The sequence below is a fragment of the Hemiscyllium ocellatum genome, chromosome 31 (assembly GCF_020745735.1).
Source record: "Hemiscyllium ocellatum isolate sHemOce1 chromosome 31, sHemOce1.pat.X.cur, whole genome shotgun sequence".
NCBI lineage: Eukaryota > Metazoa > Chordata > Chondrichthyes > Orectolobiformes > Hemiscylliidae > Hemiscyllium > Hemiscyllium ocellatum.
The window spans coordinates 17,192,130-17,215,151 of NC_083431.1; the positions used below are offsets into that span (position 1 = coordinate 17,192,130).

The 23,022-nt window shown below is 42.1% G+C and overlaps 1 protein-coding gene and 1 long non-coding RNA gene across 7 annotated transcripts in view; one reads left to right on the top strand and one right to left on the bottom strand.

Annotated features, from left to right (window-relative positions):
- The window catches only part of dusp14 (dual specificity phosphatase 14), a 41,932-nt gene extending 20,375 nt beyond the window's left edge, over window positions 1-21,557 (bottom strand). For 2 of the 5 annotated variants that reach the window (XM_060848158.1, XM_060848159.1), the window contains exon 1: window positions 15,898-16,806. The gene's annotated coding sequence lies outside the window, so the exon portion shown is untranslated. Of the gene's footprint in view, window positions 1-8,129; window positions 8,213-15,897; window positions 16,807-21,530 lie in introns of those variants that run through there. The other 3 variants (XM_060848160.1, XM_060848163.1, XM_060848161.1) reach the window with 3 other exon arrangements.
- Window positions 16,108-22,501, top strand: LOC132830453 (uncharacterized). Of its 2 annotated transcripts, none has more exons than XR_009646373.1 (3): window positions 16,108-16,173; window positions 18,639-18,929; window positions 21,879-22,501. It is a non-coding gene; the product is annotated as an uncharacterized LOC132830453 (long non-coding RNA). The 2 variants fall into 2 exon arrangements; XR_009646372.1 differs by lacking the exon at window positions 16,108-16,173 and adding an exon at window positions 16,547-16,723.
- The last annotated feature ends 521 nt before the right edge of the window (window positions 22,502-23,022 follow it).

The window sequence follows — 23,022 nt, forward strand, 5'->3', positions numbered from 1 at the left end:
TCCAAGCTCTTTGTTCAGCAACACTCCCTAGGACCTTACCATTAAGTGCATAAATCCTGCTAAGAAATCGCTTTGCCAAAATGCAGCATCTCACATTTATCTAAATTAGATTCCATCTACCACTTCTCAGCCCACTGGTTCATCTGGTCAAGATCCATTATCATCCGAGGTAACCTTCTTCGCTGTCCAATACACCTCCAATTTTGGTGTCAACTGCAAACTGACTAACCATACCTCTTATGCTCGCATCTAAATCATTTACAGAAATGATGAAAAATAGTGGACAAAGCACCGATCCTTGTGGCATTCCACTGATCACGAGCCTCCAGTCTTGAAAAACAACCCTCCACTACCACCCTGTCTTCTACCTTTGAGCCAGTTCTGTATCTAAATGGCTAGTTCTCCCTGTATTCCATGAGATCTGACCTTACTAACCAGTCTCCCATGGGGAACCTTGTTGAACACCTTACTGAAGTCCATTTAGATGAAATCCACCTCTGTGCCCTCATCAATTCTCTTTGTTACTTTTTCAAAAACCTCAATCATGTTTGTGAGACATGATTTCCCACACACAAAGCCATGTTGACTATCCCTAATCAGTCCTTGCCTTTCCAAATACATGTACATTCTGTTCTTCCGGATTCCATCCAACAACTTGCCCACCACCATCAGGCTCACTGGTCCATCGTTCACTGGCTTGTCCTTACCACCTTCCTCAAACAGCAGCACCACGTTATCCAACCTCCAGTCTTCTGGCACCTCACCTGTGACTAACGATGATACAAGTATCTTAGTAAGAGGCCCGGCAATCACTTCACTAGCTTCCCACAGAGTCCTGGGGATTTATCCACCTTTATGCATTTCAAGACATGCAGCACTTCCTCCTCTGTAATATGGACATTTTTCCCAAGATGTCACCATCTATTTCCCCACATTTCATATCTTCCATATCCTTTTCCAGTCAACACTGATGCAAAATACTTGTTTAGTATCTCCCCCATCTCGTGCGGTTCATCTCAAGTTCCGCTCCTTTATTCACATTTGGTACTGGGCTGTAGCGGGGTCAGGGTCTCAAGCTGGGTTTTGGGGAGCGGGGTTGTTGCTGCTGGATAGCACTGCCGACATCTTCCATGAATTTACTGACAGCCGCGAGGAGACCGACGGGACACTAACTGGCCTGATTGGGTTTTTCCTGCTTTTAAAGGACAGGATATACGTGAACAAAATCTCCACTTTGTTGGGTAGATGCTGCATTGGGACAGCTTGGTCAGAGACGCAGCTAGCTTTGCGGCACATTGCGGCAGTATCCAATTCTGTCAGCTATTTCTTGACACCACTATATCTAGTGCACTAAATAATGACAGTCAAGGACATCTAGCTGAAAGTGTCTGCTAATTCTTCCATTTCTTTTTTCAATGTCTGTGCTTTTGACAAACAGTAGAAATGGGATTCTTGACTACTGAGTAGATCTTAAGACTTTTAAAAGCATAACTTAAAAAACATATTCTTTGATGGGATGTGCCAACATTTGTTGCCATTCCTAACTGCTTTTGGCTAATGATGACATTCATCTACTGTTCAATGTTGAAAAACCCATCTGGTTGACTCGTGTCCTTTGGGTAAGGAAACCTGCCATCCTTAAATGGCCCGGCCTACATGTGACTCCAGATCTACAGCAATGTAGTTGATTCTTAACTGCCCTCTGGGCAGTTAGGGGTGGACAATAAATGCTGGCCCAGCCAAGGATACCCTCATTCTGTGAGTGAACAAAAAACAAATGAAGGTCCTTCTTACATTACTGCAGACAGTGAGTGAAGTAGGTACACCCACAGCGCTGTTAGGAAGTGAGTTTTGACTCAGCCAAGTTAAAAAAATGCAAATTGAGGAATAATTCAACCAACTCTCTGTCTTTCAATATGTAATTTGTGTTAACAGAAATTCCGAGTGGACAAAGTCAAATCAAGAACTAGCACATATAAGATGGGCCGAATGGATTCTGCGTGTTGTAGGTATAGCCAGCTTCAAATAACTGACCTGTCCCTTTCCATTTTCACATATTTTAGAGTTTCCAGTTTTCAGGAACAAACTGGCAAAGAAACGTGATAAAAATGAATAAGATTTATCTCTATTCACAACTGAAACTTGCCACAAGTCTAGCGTTTGATTTGAATAATTTTTTTAAAAAGTTTCCCTTCAGCATATTTTATTTCTGACCAACAGCTCCATTGTCAAGACTTTTCCTAAATTAATTTAAGGCCCACTGCTTTCATTTGCAAGTCATGTCATCGTAGTCTACCCGACAACAGGCTGCCCCCTCATTACAGAGGGATGACTGGTAGCAATTTAACTAGAGTCACCACAATTCAGGCAAGGGGAGAGGTTGAGAAATGGAGTCTTTCATGGTATCCTTAGCCAGTGTGGGAATTGAACCCACACAGTCAGCATCACACGGCTTTGTAAACCAACCATCCAGTCAACTGAACTAAACCAAGCTCCTCAACAGAGCTGTAACCAATGTCTTCTGCAAAGTTCAATTTCCTTATACAGAGAGTTACAAAGGACAAAGTTCCAGATAATTCTGCACATAGGGAGCATTCACATTTCATTGTTCAGTAGACAAGAGGTGGGAGAGTGTTTTAATCTCTGAAAATCGCTATGCTCTGTTTGTCACTGGACGTACTCCAGTTTAGATATCTCACAACTGCAGATACATACCTGACTGAGTATGCACCGAGTTAAAACCAAAGGGAACCCTGCTGGATGTCTTTTGATGAGGCAACTATACTGAAAAAGATACATCAGCCAGAAATGTGACATTTTGTTTGCCATTCCAGCACAGATGTATTCTACTTCCATAACATTTGGGTGGCATGGTGACTCAGTGGTTAGCACTGCTGCCTCAGTGCCAAGGTGCCAGGTTCAATTCCAGCCTCAGGTGACCATCTGTGTGGAGTTTGCACATTCTCCCCGTGTCTGTGCAAGTTTCTTCTGGGTGCTCCGGTTACCTCCCACAGTCCAAAGATGTGCAAGTTAGGTGAATTGGCTATGATAAATTGCCCATAGTATTAGGTGCATTAGTCAGAGGGAAATGGGCCTAGGTGGGTTACTCTTTGAAGGATCGATGTGGACTGGTTGGGCCGAAGGACCTGTTTCCACACTGTAGGGATTGATTTAGAAAACCCATTTCTCCTTGAGCGATCCCAATAACTCTTTGCAAAGATTTAATTTCCACCCAGCTGGCATTCAGCAATAACCCCAAACTGATTCCCCTGGCATTCATTTAGGAAATTGGAAATCATCATAATACTGGGATTAGCGGAATTTTGATCGGTGCAGACCCAATGGGTCAAAGGGCCTCTTTCTGTGCTGTCGACCTCTATTAACCCTTTCCAGGTTATACATTAATAATCCCCACATGCCACTGGCCTCAGGTCTGATTAAAATGAACCCAACAGTAACTAGCTCTGGTGGAGGACAGACACGGTCATTTCCAAAATCCAGTTAAACTACATCTGTGCAAAGTGTGAGAGACCGGTGTCAAATCCATAAGAAATGGAACTTGTGATGTACAAAGAATCATAAAATTTTAAGTACAGAAAGAGGCCATTCAACCCACTGTCTCTGTACTGGCTGTGGAAAGAGCTACCCAACTAGCCCCATATTCATCACTTTCAATATATATCCAATTCTCTTATGAAACGGCACATGTCATCCACCTCCGACACTCTCCCAAGCAGTGCATCCCAAATCCTAACAATTCTCTGCACAAAGAAGTCTCTCTTCATCTCACTCCTTGCTCTCTTGCTGACAATCTGGAAATCGTGACCCTTAGTTACTGACATACCAACTAGTGCAAACGGAATCTCCTCTTTGCCCTTTCAACATTGTTCATAATTTTGAACACCTCAAGAAGATTACCTCTTAAACTCCTCTGCTCCAAGGAGAATAAGAGTCAAGATTAGAGTGGTGCAGGAAAAGCACAGCAGGTCAGGCAACATCTGAGGAGCAGGAAAAGAAGGTGCCTGATGAAGGGCTTTTGCCCGAAACATTGATTTTCCTGCTCCTCGTTTGCTGCCTGACCTGCTGTGCTTTTCCAGCACCACTCTAATCTTGACTCTAATCTCCAGCATCTGCAGTACCCACCTCCCCCAAGGAGAATAAGCCTAACTTCTCTATTATTTCCTAATCTAAAATCCTCATTCCAGGTATCAGTTCTAGTAAAACTCCAATTAATTCTCTCCAGGGCTTTAACATCCTTCCTTAAATAAGGCATCCAGAACTGAACACATACACCAAATGTGGTCTGAACAATGATTTGTAGAGGTGGACCATTAATTCCTTGCTCTTATGTGTCTCTATTTATAAAGCCAAGGATCCTACAAGACTTTTTAAACACTGTGTCAACTCGCTTGGCACCTTCAGAGAATTGTGTACCTGAACGCCAAGGTCCCTCTGCTCCTGGAATACTTCTAGTGACAAAGTATCAGCAGATTGAATATTCAAAGATTAAAACTCTCTCCCACCTTGTCTACTGAACAATGAAATATGGATGCTGCCAACATATAGAATTATCTACTCCTGTGCTTCCCACAAAGTTGTACTGTTGAGCCTGTATTATCTCTCCCAGTTTCTTCTAGCAAAATGCACTACCTCACATTTTTCTCTACATCGAAATTCGTCTGCCAGTTCTGTCTATTTGCCCAATTTGTCGATGTCCCATTGAAGCAAATTCCTGCACAGTTTGTGAAATCTGAAAATTACGAGGGAAGGGGCAGGGAAATGTGCCATGCCTCCACTTTCACAGATGGAAATAACAGAAGGTTTACATGATTCATTCCTTGGATAATGGACTTACTTTATGATGAAAGGTTGACTGGATTGGCATTATACCCCTATGGAGTTGAAAAGAATGAGAGCTGACCTGACTGAAGTATTGAAGCTCCTGAGGGATTGAATGTTTGAATGAGATTAAAACCAGGGATCATAAGAGGTCTTCCTTTTGAAGAACATTTAAAAAGTTTTGTTTTCCTCTGGGAGGGCTGTTTGAGTGTGGAATTCTTTTCTCTAGAAGGCGGTGAAGATTGGATCTTGAAATTTATTCAAGGGTGACTTAGATAGATCTTTGACCAAAAAGAAAGGTAGGCGTTATGGGTGCAATCAGCAAGGGCTGCAGCAGAGACCACAACCTGATCACCCATGATCCTAATGAACAGTAGAACAGATTCAAAAGGGCTGAATGGCCTGGACCCGATCCTAAATGCTCCCTCATTCTTCAGTTGATGAACGAATAAATATAGGCTAAGACACCGGGTACAACTCCCGTGTCATTCTTCAAAATAGTGCAACTGGATCAGCTCCATCAAGCTGAGCAGAGAGAAAGATTGAGCCTTAAATTAACATCTCTTACAAGAGGCAACACCTCAAGCAATACAAACCTCCCTCAGGATTGTACTGGGATGTCACTTTGTAGTCAGTATTTGAGGTAAACACCTATACCTAAAATCCTTGGTCACCCAAAGACAAGATAGAAACCAGGACCTGATCAGGTGTCCCCTGGAACTCTAGTGGAAGCTAGAGAAGTGATTGCTGGGCCTCTTACTGAAATATTTGTATCATTAATAGTCACATGTGAGGTGCCGGAAGACTGGAGGTTGGCTAATATAGTGCCACTGTTAAAGAAGGGTGGTAAGGACAAGCCAGGGAACCATAGGCCAGTGAGCCTGACCTCAGTGGTGGGCAAGTTGTTGGAGGGAATCCTGAGGGACATGCATTTGGAAAGGCAAGGACTGATTAGGGATAGTCAACATGGCTTTGTGTGCGGGAAGGGTTGAAGAGTTCTGAGGCGCGTTGATTTTCCAGCACCACTCTAATTTAGACTCTGATTTCCAGCATCTGTAGTCCTCACTTTTGCCTTTATGTGTGGGAAATCATGTCTCACAAACTTGATTGAGTTTTTTGAAGTAACAAAGAGGATTGATGAGCAGTAGATGTCACCTATATGGACTTCAGTAAGGCGTTCAATAAGGTTCCCCATGGGAGACTGGTGAGCAAGGTTAGATCTCATGGAATACAGGGAGAACTAGCCATTTGGATACAGAACTGGCTCAAAAGGCAGAAGACAGAGGGTGGTGGTGGAGGGTTGTTTTTCAAACTAGAGGCCTGTGACAAGTGGAGTGCCACAAGGATTGGTGCTGGCTCCACTACGTTTCATCATTTATATAAATGATTTGGATGTGAAAATAAGAGGTATAGTTAGTAAGTTTCCTGATGACCCCAAAATTGAAGGTGCAGTGGACAGCGAAGAGGGTTACCTCAGATTATAACAGCAGCTCGATCAGATGGGCCAATGGGCTGAGAAGTGGCAGATAGAGTTTAATTCAGATAAATGCGAGGTGCATTTTGGGAAAGCAAATCTTAGCAGGACTTATACACTTAATGGTAAGGTCCTAGGGACTGTTTCTGAACAAAGAGACCTTGGAGTGCAAGTTCATAGCTCCTTGAAAGTGGAGTCGCAGGTAGATAGGATAGTGAAGGCGGCGTTTGGTATGCTTTCCTTTATTGGTCAGAGTATTGAGTACAGGAGTTGGGAGGTCATGTTGCGGCTGTACAGGACATTGATTAGGCCACTGTTGGAATATTACGTGCAATTTTAGTCTCCTTCCTATCGGAAAGATGTTGTAAAACTTGAAAGGGTTCAGAAGAGATTTACAAGGATGTTGCCAGGGTTGGAGGATCTGAGCTACAGGGAGAGGCTGAACAGGCTGGGCGGTTTTCTCTGGAGTGGAGGCTGAGGGGTGACCTTATAGAAGTTTATAAAATTATGAGGGGCACAGATAGTATAAATAGACAAAGTCTTTTCCCTGGGGTGGGGGAGTCCAGAACTAGAGGGCATAGGTTTAGGGTGAGAGGGAAAAGATATAAAAATAGACCTAAGGGGCAACTTTTTCATGCAAAGGGTGGTACGTGTATGGAATAAGCTGCCAGAGGAAGTGGTGGAGGCTGGTACAACTGCAACATTTAAAAGGCATCTGGATGGGAAGGGTTTGGAGGGATGTGGGCCAGGTGCTGGCAGATGGGACGAGATTGGGTTAGGATATCTGGTTGGCACGGACAAGTTGGACACAAGGGTCTGTTTCCGTGCTGTACATCTCTATGACTCAGCCATAATGACACAACTTCCCTAGCTTTTTTTCAAATAAATCTCTTCTTGTTTTCATCCTCTCACTCCTCAAGACATTCAACTCCGATCACATTCACTTGAGTTTGTTCCAGCACCTTGCTCAAGGGACCAAGGGGAATAGAGGATTCCAGAGCCTGAATATATAATCTAGGCTGACATTGGCTGAGGGAGTGCTGCAGAAGAACATCGGAAATAGGAAGGAGGAGCAGGACGTGGAGGACGACAACGACAACGACATTAGTTTTCCTCAAGCCTGCCCTCTCATTCAATAACATCATGGCTGCTTTATACAGGGCTTTATTTTGGATGCAACATTACACAGAGACCACCATGTGTCTGCTCCGATAGACATGATCAGTTATTGTATTAGTTTTGAAGAGCTGGGTGTTCCTCAGTGCCCTGGCCACCATTTATTTCAAACAAACCTCATTCTCACAATCATGCAACTGAATTCACCAAAACCTCAATCAAACAGCCATTTATCGGAGTGCTATATAGACCAACTTGTCATCGAGTCCATTCCAGACATCAATCATGGCACCTAGAACCTAATGGTTGTTCACCAACATCCTTCTGTCCAGCATCACTCATACAGCCACAAAAATAATTGAGTCAAAATGCGAAAGTTCTTTTCTGATTTTCTTGGGACCAGAACCAAAAGGAATTTCTTCCTTCAATCCAAAGGCATGTAGATTCCAGAAAAATGTCTAATGTTCTTCCCACACTTCTGAACAATGCAGAACCTCGCCGCACTGCACCTGAATGGGCTGGATTTATCAGAGCAGTTTCAGTATTTGCCATCTCTCAGATGCACAATGGTCAGTAGGAGTTCCTTTGTGTGACATTGTAATGGCACCAATGCTTTACTAAGAAAACAAATGCATTTGGGTCTGCATTAAGGACAGAAATATAAAGACATGCAATATATTCAAATCAAAACAAAACTAACCTCCTTGGGGAATCAATGTTCTCCAGATACTACCCCAGGACAAAAACAAAATGGAGTCCTGATGGGATCATACAGGGTCAAAGGCCAAAAGATCCTGCAATTATAAAACAAGCCATACAACACATGTTGGCAAATTTCATTCCTGCTTATAATAACAATTGAGTTCAACGTTGCGAACTCAACCCATTCTTTATATTCCAATTTATTTCACACCCTGCCACAAAGTGGCTTCAAACAAAGCCCAGTGGAATGGCTATGATACAAAGGGGAGTCAAAGATGCAAATGCTGCTTTTAGTATCTGCCTTATTCATTCTGCTCCCCCCATTGTACTTGGACCACAAGTATCAATCTGAATCCTCCAAACGATGCAGCTGATTTGGGACAGTTCTCAATTAACTGAAGGTCCAAAATGAGGATGCAGTTGTTCTCTCACACACACACAAACTGCTGGAAGAAGGCTGACTGTGCATACACAGGGGGCAGTATTAGTGCTTCTTTGACACTGGAGAGGTCACGTTTCCCTGCAATGCATATATCCATTTTTTGTGTTGACCTACGCCAGCCATCGTTTCTCTGACAATAGCATATTTCAGAGCTGGAAATAGAGACTGGCACCATGGCTCTTCTCAGAAGCAGCTCCCAGCCACAGAAATAGCATCCGTTAGATCCGTTATAATCCTGTTGACACAAGATTCACAGGAATTACATGACCACAACCCTGTAACTATGCATTTGTCCACAACAACTGTGTCCCACTGATGCGTGGAAGCATACGTGATTGAAGTAAGGGGGCTGTGCTGGGAGTCTGATCTTGATCATACCTTTGCCAGACTTAATTCTGCTAGGAATGCAAAACCATCTTTTCTAACACTTCTAATCTCACTTTAAGGGATTAAAAACACACACACACCAAAATGTGGGGGGAGGGAGGGGGGAAAGAAAACCAGATTTTGGATGTAAGTATTTATTTATCGGAATCCATTTTAATACAATAGGAACATCTCTAGGGCTGTAGCATTAGATCACTGGACATGAATGAATGGCCTCTTAACATATTCAGCCCAATTTGTTCAGCGTGCTGAGTTGCTGAAATTGGGTGCCCACAAATTTAATTAACATCATCCTCCTACTTCCCAGCACAGGAGCTGACAGTGGAACGTCAGCAATAGAGATTACACATATCTCCTGAATCAGCTAACAGTGGAATCCCTGCTGAAGTCGCAGAAAGTCCCTGGTTTGATTCTGAAAGCCACAACTTAGTCCAGTCAGATCCAAATGATTTAATTTTAAGTGCTGAATAGTTAACAAAAAGGGAAGGACAGTGTTAAGAGATCTAACCTCAGGTAATACTTTGTTATTTTCCATTTTCAACTTAGTTGCTAATAAAAGGGTTGAATGTTGGGCAGGTAATAACAGGCACTAGATAGGATACAAGAACGCAAATTTCTGATTCAGTTAAACGTTAATCTATAATATCACGAGTGATTAAACTAATTGACAAATACAACCAATTCATCATAAAAACAGCACATTAATACTGAGAAATAATTTTCCAAAACTAAGCATCTGCCACACTTCTGTTCAACATTTAGATTTTGACCAAAGTGCGGATTTTGTGCCAGATATAAATGGGTGAGCAAATGTGTTTTAACTCGTAGTGTAACACTATCAGCTCCCACTGTATTACTCTCACATATGAGAAAGATGTAACAACAGATATACATGAGCAAAATCCACCCTGGCTCGTTGTGACACAGGAGGGTGAAAACTGGTCGTCACAACAGCATTTTGGGGAAACTGAAGCTGTTGAAAAATGAAGTGACCTTCGATGGTAACAATATGAAAAGGGAAAAAAAATCTAACCAAACCAGCGAACTTAACGCAGTGCACTTAATGAATAAGATAATGAAATAAATTAAACTCCCTTTGGAATGACATGACTATAGAAAGTTTCAAAAACAATTCCCTTGTGGGTGTTGCTGACTGGTCAGTATTCATTGCCCGTCCCTAGTTGCCCTTGTGAAGGTGGTGGGGAGCTGCCTTCTTGAACCGCTGCAGTCCACCTGCTGTGTAATGCATATTATAACATTTGAATAGGTTAGAGGCACAAACGGTCAAATAGCCTCTTTCAACATCATTCACCTGTAGGATTCTAAACTCTAAAAGATTACGAAATAGCAATACATCATGATATACTAGAGCTCAGAAACAGATGTGGTTATCATGATACACAGAGCAGCAATAATTCGAACTAGTGCTGTTTGGTTTATGTTTCCATTCAATCTCCCTCAAAATGCCATAAAATACACTGGTTTGACTGAAACATTTTGAAAGGTTGCTTTTATACCTGGCATGAGGAAGAGTGAATATGGCTGGGCTAGTAATCCACAGTGAGACTCAGAGGACAAGGGTTTGAATTCTACCATGGCAGATGGTGAAACTCTAATTCAGTCTTTAAGAAAAAAAATCTGAAATTAAAAACTAACCAAATGATGATCATGTAACGATCATAACATTCCATCTGATTTTCTGGATGCCCGCTAGGGAAAGAAATCTGCCATCCTTACCCAGACTGGACTACATGTAACTCCTAACCCACAGCAATGTGGTTAATTCTTAACTACACTCTGGAATGCTCCTTAAGCCATATAGCTCAATGGCAATAAGAGACAGGCAACAAATGCTGGTCCAGTCAACAGTGCCCACATTCCATGAATAAATAGAAACAACACTGAAGCACATTTTATTGTAAAATGAACAGACACCCTCCTACAAATTTGTGACATTCAGAACTGATTCAGGGCAGCTTTCATTTTGGAACCAGTTAAAATTAAATTTTAATTAGATAAGGAAATTGACAGTGTTGAACTGTGGGGGAGGGAAGCAGGAATTAAGATATAGATCAGCAATGATCTAAGCGAACAGCTGAACAGACTCAAGGCAAGTGAATGGTCCACTCCTGTTGCTTGGCTTTGTATTGGAATAAAATTCCATTCCGAGCATCTAACATGAATTAAATATCAAATAACTGAGTAACATTTTTCAAGAATGCGAATAGCTCTATGTACAATTAAAGCTCCCAGGTATAAGCACAGTGGCTGTGTTACTGAATCCAGAATAATGACAACATGAATTCAAATCAGAATCTAACAATTTAAAATTAAATCTATTGAATAAATCTGGAGTTTTTTTTAAAATGGTTAATAATGGTGACAGTGAAGCTACAAAATTGTCATAAAATAACCCGTATGATGCATGAATGCCCATTATAGTTGGAAATTTGCCTTACTTACATTCTGTGGCCTTCAGGATTCCAGAGCCACAGTGCTGTGGTTGACTCTGAACTGGCCAATGATATGGCCCAGGAAGCCGCACAGTTGTACTAAGCCACTGCAGGAAACAGACTAGCCATCTCACTCTGACTTGGGCACAGGACACAAGACATGCCAAACCCAGTCAAACCAAGTCCATTTCACCAACAGCTGGAGCCTTGTCAAAACTGGGAGAACTGTCCCACAGAAATAGTGAAGCAACATCTCTTACATAGATAGCTGCACCATGTGCCAGACTCCTCCTCCTCCACCAGTGCTTGGTCTGTCCTGTCCCAGCAGCATGAGCAATGACAAACCTTGCGGTGAGTAACAGTTGCATGCAGTTGAGAGAGCGCATCGTTGGGGGTCCTCAACATTGACTCCACACTCCCAAACTTTTCATGAGATTAGATCAAAATATGAGCAAAGGATCTTCATGCTAATTACAATGTAGTGTCCTTTCCCAGTTGTGTTGACACCAATTTAGAAGCAGCACTGAGGACAGCAAAGAACATCTTCTACACTGGGTGAAAGGGCAGAATCTCAATGACCATCACTAAGGGTGGCTCAGGAACCACACCATTGATACAGCTCGGGGTTCTGAAGGATAAACCTGCCAACTAGGCCTGTAGGGGGCAGGGAAAAAAAACAGATCATCAGAAATACCAACCAGACCTTGTCCTCAACAACTGCCCTCTTGTAGGTATATCTGGGATTGACAGTATTCATCAACAGAGGCTAGAGTCCTTGTGGAGATAGAAGCTATGTCCTCACAGAGGGCACACTCCAATGTGCAAAGCAGGGCAATTACAAGGCTGTGTGGGCCACCAGCAGCAACACAAGTGTACTCCTGCCCAGACCACAATCTTGTGGCCCACATTATACCACTCCACTGTGAGTATCTAACCAGGAGACCAATCCTGGTTCACTGTGGCTGTATATCAAGGCAGCACCAAACATCAATAAAAATTTGTAGCAGCCTGGAAAGGAGGGCTAAATAGTAGAAACAGCATTTTTTGTAATATATTTGCAATCTGTGGGTGTCAAAGGCTAGACCTACATTTACTGCCCATCCCAAGTTGTCCAGAGCATAGAGGTTAAGAGTGAACCATATTGCTGTGGGTCTGGCGTCACATGCCCATCAGACCAGGTAAGGATGGCCATTTCCTTCCCTAACGGGCAGTGATGAAGCAGACATATTCCCTCTACCACACCTCTACACCCCCTCCTCTCCCCCAACAACAATGCTTTCATGGTCATCATCAGAGACTCAATCTTAGGATTTTATTGAATGTAAGATTTGAACCCAGGTCCCCAGAACATTACGCAGCTCTCTGGATTAATTGTCTAGCAATGACCCCGCTAGTCCATCACCTCCCTCTGATAGACAGGGCCAAGCAATCCCACAGACAACAGATCAGAACAAATCTCTGCAGCTGTACTAGTGGCGATTAATGGTGGACAGTTAAGTAACTAACCAAAGGAGGGGGTTCTATGAACATGTCTATCCTGAATGTCAGAGAGATATCAGAGTGTAAAAGTCATGGCTAAAGTATTTCCAACCACCTGGAGTAGATGATTCATCTGTGTCTCCTCGTAAGGATCCCAACATCACAGATGCCAGTCTTCAGCTAATTTGGTCTGGTCCTCCAGCTATCAATAAACATCTGAGTGTGCAGATACAGTCCAAAGGTAATAGCCCTTGACAATGTTCTGGCTGAATTGCTGAAAATGTCTGCTTTGGGATCATTGACGTAAAACTGCATCTTTAACATCTATCCAATAAAATACCTTCTAATCTACAGCCAGGTCAATCTTAGCTGACTCTCCCTCTGCACTCAAGTAATTGCCTTTGTTTAATTTTAAGATCCTTGTTTGTATGGTGATTTTGACTTTGCTATGAAACTTAAATTGAACTCAGTTGTATTATGATCACTATATCCCAGTGGATACAATGAGATTACTGATTAATCTTGCCTTATTAGACGTGCAAATTATCTCTAAAATAATGTTATCTCCAGTTGCTTCCATTTCATATTGCTCCAGGAAACTGTCACAAAATCATTCTACAACTCAACTTTTAGACCACCTTTTCCAGTCAAAAGATGATTAAAGTGGACCACAATTATTACACTGTCTTTGCTCTAAGCTCCAATATGTTTTTGTCTAATGCTCTAACAATGTAACTGTCAGATGACATGGAAACTCCACCCACTAGTGGAGTATGACACTAGTCCTGCCTAAACTCCACCCATTTTGATTTGATTTAGTGGTTTTCTGAATCAAGAACCTTCTCCAATAATGTCATTACTTTCATGGCTCCTCATTCTCCTTAATTATTTCACCAATCCTTTTAAAAAATATTCCAAGGTACACTTCTTTTTAAAACCTATTTTCCAATCAACCCGTTCAGTAATATTATTACACACCTCTGGAACAGGTAGGATTTGAACCCTGGCGTCCTGGCTCCAAGGTTTGTGATGGTGATTAATCTACTTGCCTGGATAAGTACAGCTCCAAGATTAAAAACCTCAACCTCATCCAGAGCAAAGCAGACTATGACTGGCACCCCATCCATCTCCCGTAAACACTAGTCCCCTCTGCTATCGAAGCTCAGTAGCAGCAGTGTGTCCATCTACCAGATTCACAACCGACCAGGGTGATTTGACACAGTACCTAGAAGACCATGGGTCGGAGATGCTCAAGGAGATTGTCCCTGCACATTTCACTCAGAGTCACACATCATCATGACTTGGAATCACGATGTATTGTTAACATTTTCACTCACTGAGAATCCTGCAGCTCCATTCCGAACAGCATTGCAAAAGTACCTTTTACACATGGACTGCAGCAAATTCACCACCATCACCTGACACAGTGTTAGTTATAAATCCCAGCCTCAGTGTCAATGCTTGGAGCCCACGGATGGATAAGAAGCCACTACAGTATTCAGTCATACTTGGAACATCAAGAAGAACGTCTATTTGGTACATTATTGCTGAGGTAAATTGGTGCAGGGGAAGCACGCACACACACATACACAAAAGCACACACACTACTCTGGTCCCTTCATCCATTATCACAAGTTCTCAAGACACAATCCTGATGAATGCACAAACAGTATGCCCAACTTGTCCTGTGGGGGGTGGAGAAGAGAAAGGGCAGGGCTCCATAGCAAATGACGTCTGCTACTGTACACCTACCTATCCCTCCCTCCCTCTCTCCAACCTGGAGCTAGGCTCAAGACACGTGTGATGCTTCTCAGTATTCTGTCCAGAATTCCAGAGATTGGGATCCATTCCCTGATTGAGACGGTGCAGAAACTGACCTCGGAAAGTGTTCAAAGCTGATGTATTACAAACATTTGATCAACTGCAGCTTCTGAACACACATGAAAGACAACACTCACGTAGGGTTTACAGCTACATAAAGATTACACAAAATACTCGCCACGTACAACAGACAGCATTTGCACACTTTTTAAAAACAAAAGTGTGTGCGCGCGCAGGGAGACAGCCAACTTCCCAGTTAGGAACCAATTAACCGACTCAAAATGCTACCAAGACGGTACAAGAGGCGGGCACAGCACCAGGCACACCATGTTGGTTTAAACTTCCCCAGTATCATTATTCCACACAGTTTCTAGCCTTAATGGTTTGCAGATGAAGCAGGCAGAGGCCAATTCCCCCCCTGACGTTGGAACTCGGGAGTACAGTAAAAGGAAATGTAGCTGCAGTGTAGCAGGTCACCGTGGTAACACTTCCTACACACTGAATGGAGACTGTTAGTTTCACCAGGTTTTCCGGGCCGTTTTGACTGGAACCCTTTTGCTGATCGAAATGCTTTAATATGCAATGATGCACACACACATTCCCCATCCCACGGCCGTGTACTTCAACTGGAACTTGTGACCGGGAGATTGACATTGTTGATTTTTTTTTGTTAAATTGCAAGGGACTATTATGATGTGTTGAATGCTTTCGAATAGTGGGAGACTCCGCGAGGGAATCAGCCTCCCCCAGCTCCCCCACTGATGCTCCGAGCTGCTGACTATATTCATTAAAAGCAGTAAATATTTACAAAAGCAACCCATCTCTCCTCAAACTCGGATTATTGACTGGCTCGGTTCACAATGCAGCAGAGTGTCGCAGTCACAAATATATTAAAAATTACAAAAAAACCCAAAAGCGGCTGCATTTTCACTTCCATCTTCACTTTACATCTCGCCTCCCAACTTGCTCAACAAAATAAATGATGTTGGAGCCCAGTGGAAATTTTTCTAAGAGATATTTGGTGACCTCGATGATTTCAGGGTAATTTTCCATCCCCGGTCCGGTGTGTAATATTGACATGGATTAGTGTCTCTTTAAGACACCATGGTTTAATACTCGGACTGAACTTCGCCCTCTCTATTTCTCCCTCTCTCGTTTATTAATAGTTTTAATATTTATTTTACCTGCTTCTGCTGAGGTGCCATTCTATATCCACCTTCACTGGGCTTTTAGCCTGGGAACGGCTCAGCACCGGTCTACCAGCCGGTCAGCTTCCCTCCACAGTCTCCGGGATGAGACTGTGTTCACTGTCGATACTCCAAAGGCGAGTGGGGAGACGGGAAAACAGGAGCCAATACAGAACAGCACCACCTCCCAGCCTCTGAAAGCAACGTCACCCTGACCCCCGCCTCACCGAGCTGGCCAACACCGAGACAGAGCTGCAGTTACGATTCAAAGAGGTACATAGTTCCAAATTCTTGTGCTGAGACGGTTCGATTTTTTTTTGCTGCAAAATCCACGCAACTTTAAATATTAAGCACGGCTCCGTTGAAAAGGCCCCTCAAAATGCACAGTATTTCCAATTCAGTTTCTAACATCTAGATTTCAATGGTTTCCAAATATACATATGCCAATTACAATGAATAACTTTCAAACACGCAGCTGGAGATCACAACCTGTGATTTGGAAACATCATTTGGAATGGGGGATATTAAACCTTGTGATCGGACTAGAAACATGGGTTCAAGTCCCACCCACTCCAGGGGTGTGTACTAATACCGAGAGAGTGTTGCTGGAAAAGCACAGCAGGTCAGGCAGCATCCGAGGAGCAGGAGAACCGACGTTTCGGGCACTAGCCCTTCATCAGGAATGAGGCTGTTTTCTTGCTGATTATTTCAGGTCATTCCTGATGAAGGGCTTCTTGACTTGTTGTGCTTTTCCAGCACCACACTCCGGACACTAAGCTGCAGTCCTCACTTTCTCCTAGTGTGGACTAATATGTCTAAACAGGTTGGTTAAAAATATTTGAACCCACTTCTTTCACGTCCCGCTATCATCCACACTCATTAGGGTGGGCTCATTGCTCCAACAAACAGGACTTTGTTTCAGGTTGAGAAGGGAAGGTAGACAGAGGAGGTTAATAACTGGTTGAGATCTCAATATGTAGTTATGTGATTGGATGATACAGTCACGTGTACAAACTTGGAATGCGAACTATGCACATATGATTGGATGGAGATGGGCTCAGGAAATGTGTAAGCCATGATCGGAAGTTTATAATCTGTAAAAGCAGTAATATTGGAGATGTACTCCATTTTTTTAATATGTACGTCTCCTGCACATGCACAAACAAATAGTTTACAGGGAAACACGAGCCTTATCTGGTTTAAGAAGAAATCAAGGGGCAAACTCACTCTTTAACGGAGACTAATGACAGCAAACCGGACCTAGTCACAATCCTGCTGGCTTCTCTCTTTTGTCCTACACAGACTGAGTACAGCCCCAAGAGTTTTAACTTTTTTCTTGTGTTTCACATCCCTGATGGACAATTCCTGATGTAGAAAGTGAGGACTGCAGATGCTGGAGATCAGAGCTGAAAATGTGTTGCTGGAAAAGGGCAGCAGGTCAGGCAGCATCCAAGGAGCAGGAGAATCGACGTTTCGGACATGAGCCCTTCTTCAGGAATTCGAAACGTCGACTCTCCTGCTCCTTGGATGCTGCCTGACCTGCTGCGCTTTTCCAGCAACACATTTTCATTTCCTGATGGAGCCAACATTGCAAACACTTCTGATAGTCCCAGGCCAAGCAGAACTACCATTAACTCGGAAACATCCTGAACTGAAAATGACTTTTTCTAAACTAAACCCTTCACGATAATATGATTTGCTTTTAGGTTACACTATTTGACCAATCTAATTTAAAGGCTGTGATAAAATCAGGAAGTGCTGGAGAAACTCAGATTCTGGCAGATCTGACGACTCATATCCAGCTCCTAACATTAATTCTGTTTTTCTCTGCACAGATGCTGCCAGATCTGTTGAGTTTCTCCAGCAATTTCTGATTTATTTCAAATTTCCAGCATCTGCAATTTGCCTTCACCAGAGACAATGTGGCTGGCCGTTGGAAATATATTGATGGGGAAGAGGATCAAGATAGAATTAAGATAATTTTATGAGGACAGTATATTAAAAATCACAGTCCTGTACAAAAGTCCTTTGACCTGTTTAGCTGTGTCAAACGATGACTGTGGAAAACATACTGTCCGGGTGCACAACTGCGCTGCCCAGGGCTGTAAGAAACTACAGAAGGTTGTGTGCACAGCCCAGGCCATCTCCCGTCCATACACCACATGATGCCATGGAAAGGCTGCCAACATCATCAAAGACCTATTACACCCCAGTATTACTCTCTTCCAACCTCTTCCACCAGGCAGAAGATATAGAAACGTGAACAGCTTTTTTCCCTGCTGTTATTAGACTGATTAATGGACTTAACATATAATATTGATCTTGTTAATGCTGATCTTGTTTCATGCACCTCCTTTGCTTCACTCTGTCTAAACACCCCATGATCTGTATGTCCTTACATACAGTGATCTGTCTATACTGCTCACAAAGCTTTTCACTTCTGTACATGTGACAATCAATCAAATCAAATCAGGTGATCAGATCACCTAATATTGCTATTGTTGCCTCTGGTCTCTGATATGCACTTGGGTTTATTTTACAACTTCCTTGAAATCATTAAGGAAGGATACATAGTTTATCAATTTTCTGAGCATTTTGAAGCATTATCATTAATAAACTGCTTAGATGTATCTGCTATCAAGATAGAAGTAAAACAATGACTGATCAATTTTCAACTGCCTTCATCTGATTTTAATATCTGAGACTCTTCATGGACTAAAATGTTTTTTTTAAAAAAGGAGAAAACACTGCCTTAGGATTGACCACCTGACAATTTTGAGAAGGAAACTGGGTTTGTACACAGAACTGGGATGAGAGGAGGTGGTGTAGGTGGGTACAATTACAACATTCCTGATGAGAGGCTTATGCTCGAAACATCAACTCTCCTGCTCCACGGATGCTGCTTGACCTGCTGCGCTTTTCCAGCAACACACATTTTGACTCTGAGCCAGCCTTATTAAACCAATGTGAGATAAACAAAGATGGTTTCAGCTAAAACCAAAGTTTTATCTAAATGCAACAAAACTCAGGTGAGAAGAAATATTCATCCGCCATCTTTCATGTACGTGTTTCTGGAAGTTTCACATATTTAGTTGAAATTTTCATGAATATTTTCCAACTTGAAGAAAACAATCATCCTAGACATGGGAATACACAATGAAACTGTATTTAGGAAAACAGCTTTTGGGCAAAACAGAGAAGAAAAATTGGTTTGTAACACAGAACTGGGATGAGATGAGGTGGTGCAGGTGGGTACAGTTACAACATTTAAAAGGCTTCTGGATGGGAACAGGAACAGGAAGATTTATGACTCGATAACTCTATACCTCTGCCTCTCCCTTAGCCTTGTGACAAACAGCGCATGGCAAATGGGGAAAAATCTATGCACCAGAAACTCAAGATATTACAAATTTTGTCACAGCTGTCAGGTTAAAATATAACATCTCAAGGACTCCAAAGACTTTTTAAAATGATGCATATTCTTGCCCTTTTTTGCACCAAAAACATACTTTTTAAATTTCATACATGTGTTTGTGTGTGTATTTGACGTCACATTTTATTCTTCTTCTTGGGTTCAGTAAGTAATATAATTCCTTTTCTATCACTCAAGGAAACTTTATATTTGGCTCCTTAATTTTAACCAAGTCATAAAGTTGTGCAGCTCAGAAACAGACCAACTCGTCCATGCTGACCAGATATTCTAAATTAATCTAGTCCTAATGCCAGCAATTGGCCCATATCCCTCTAAACCCTTCCTATCTGTACCCATCCAGATGCCTTTCAAATGTTGCAATTGTACCTGCCTCCAATACTTCCACCGGCAGCTCATTCCATGCACACATTACTCTCGGTGTGAAAATGTTACCCCTCAGGTCCCTTTTAAATCTTTCCCCTTTCATCTTAAGCCCATGGCCTCTAGTTTTGAACTCTCCTGGGAAAGACCCTTGGCTATTCACCCTATTCATGCCCCTTATGATTTTGTAGACCTCTATAAGGTCACCCCTCAACCTCTGATGCACCAGGGAAAATAGACTCAGCCTGTCCAGCCTCTCTCTGTAGCTCAATTCCTGGCAACATCCCAGTAAATCTTTTTTAAACCTTTTGAAATTTAAACGACAGATTTTCTATAGCAGGGAGACCAGAATTGAACGCAGTATTCCAAAAGTGGCCTCACCAATGTCCTGTACAACCATAACATGACATGCCAATTCCTATAGTCAATGCACTGACCAATAAAGGCAAGTGCCAAACACCATCTTCACCACCCTGTTGACCTGTATCTCCACGTTCAAGGAACCATGCACCTGCACTCCTAGGTCCCTTTGTTCAACAATGCTCCCCAGGGCCCTATCATTCACTGAGTAAGTACTGCCCTGATTTGTCTTACCAAAATGCAACACCTCACATTTGTCAAAATCAAACTCCACCAGCCCACTCCTCAGTACTACAGTTTAATTTAAATGTAACAGAGCTACATGCTAAAAAGGCAACAAAGTAACTCTTATGACGTCCACCAGCGTTATGTCCCGCATTACACCCTTTGCTATATTGCCTTGTGTCCAATTCTCCACCTCATCATTTATGACAGGAATTCCAACTTCCTTGATTTTATTTTAAAAATCTTTTTCCAAACCTGCCTCTTGTCATATTCCGACCTCTCAATTCCCATCACGTTGTGTCTCTTTCCTTCTCTGTCTCTGTTATTTACTTATTTCTGTATTAACCTGAAAAAGTGTTATGAAAGCAGTTTTGCTTTGCTCCTTGCTATTCTGCCCGTCCATTTGCTGGAAGGCTCTTTTCTGGTATTTGTGAAGGATGTGATAAATGCTGTCGACGGGAGGGATTGCTTATACTTTATCAAACAAGATCATTCATTCCTTTTACAATTAGCACAGCTACGAGAAGGACTTTTCCACTAAACCATACACTTCACACCAAATCCCAAATATCCCTTCCTAAACAATTGGCTAATGTATTTTGCTTTCATTTTTGATTTCTGGTGATGCATTTTGATTCTTTCTCTTTGTTTGCCCAACATTTTGAGTTTGGAGTGGTGCAGATACAGTTGCTATGGTAGCGGTTTAATCCAGTATGAAGAGAAACACTTTAAAGTGGCCATTTGAAGGATTAAACCAAATTGGTTGCCATAGCTAGGTGGCAGTTCATTCAAATTTAAATTACGTACAGACTTCCAACTCTGAAATCCAAACCCCACTGCCTGGTTTTATCCAGTATTGTTGTTGTGTCTAAACATTAGCTGTTCCATGCAGGTGAACATTCCATTTTCTTGTAGCTTGTCCAGGACACAGTTGCTTAATCACAGCACTGTGTAAATGTGACACTGCAGGAAGAATTAACAATTCCAAATGCAAACCATTCCATTCTCATTTTCACATGAGAGTAAACAAAAATATTATTTAGCTGTACCTTGTTATTACTAACTAGTTGTTGCAATAAACGTACTCACATGTACATTTAATTATAACCTAAACTAGTGCATCCCTTAGGGAAGAAAAATTACTTTTATAAATCCAGTGATTGTAATAATACGGTTTTGACTATTCATGAATAATTAGCATCTGGAAAGAAATGCAAACCGCAACATGCCTCGGGCTTGTCGGATATTTTACCTTCAGTTGTATTTGGTAATGATTGTTGATAATGGAAGAGCTTGCTGTGCTGCTTCAAGGTGTAGTCAGGAGTCAAACATATGTCATGATCAGATTAACTTCCCTTTCCTGGAGGCTGTTATTCTGTTTCAGCTGTAGCACAGTTGGTAGTTCTCTCACCTTCAAGTCACAAGGTTCTGGCTCAAGGTAGCTGGAGAATGTAACTTAAAAGGAGATTTTGAATTTGCATATTAAAGGGCCAAAAACAACATATCCCCTCCTAAAAGATGCATGACTTAACCTGTTTGGTTAATATATCATTACAACTCTGTGACACTAATCCTCTTGCTATAATTTCTGTGTTGTCAGGTCCTGCTCCACAACCACCTGATGAAGAGGCAGCACCTTGAAAGCTAGTGCTTCCAAATAAGCCTGTTGGACTATAGCCTAGTGTTTTTTTTTAATTTCAAAAATATACTTTATTCATAAATATTTTGATCTATACAACTGGACATGCCGTACATAAGTAAACATTCCATTTGTTTGCATACCGAAACAGAGTAATCATTCCTATTTACAGGTCGGTATGATTACATTTTAGCCTAGTGTTGTGTGATTTTTAACTTTATGCACAGAAATCAAGACTTATGCTCCTAGTGCAGTACTGAGGGAGTGCTGCACTGTCAGGGAGCCACCTCTCAGTGAGACATTGACAAGGCCCCATTTGCCTGCTTGGGTAGGTGTACCTGATCCTATGGCACTGTTTGGAGAAAAGTATAGATGTATTCCTAGTATTTTTAGCCAGTATTTATCCCTGAACCAACATTACAAAAGGAGATTATCTGGTTATGTTGCTTGTGGGAACCGTCTGTATGCAAATTGGCTGCTGCGTTTCCTACACTATAACAGACACTACAATTCACAAAGACCTAATTGGCTTTGAAGTACTTTGAGATGTCTGATGGCTGTGTAAAGAACTATATAAATAAAATATTGTGTCAATTAAGTTTTTATACAGTGGGTGGCTTTGTTTCTTCCTAGTGCTAGTCCATAAATTACAAGGTTCATGCAATTTCATTGATGGGATTTGAGTTTATAGCTTCTGGGCTGTTCTTCAATTATCTACATGAACAAAGAGGATCTAACATCACCCTTTGACATTCAGTGATATTACCATTTCTGATTCTACCACTTAATATATTAGAGTAGAAACTGACCTGGACTAACCATATGAACAATGTGGCTACAAGAACTGACCAGAGGCTTAGAATTCTTCAGCGTGGGGAGCTCACATCTTGACTGCCCTCAAATCCTGTCCACCATCTACAAGGCACAAGGTCAGAATGTGACTCAGTTGGGGGGGTGGGGGAGACAGTGGCTCAGTTGGGGTGACATTGTAGCTCAGTGGTTAGCACTGCTGCCTCACTGTGCCACAGATCCAGGTTCAATTCCAGTCTCAGGCCACTATCTGTGTGGAGTTTGCACATACTCCCCATGTCTGCATGAGATTCCT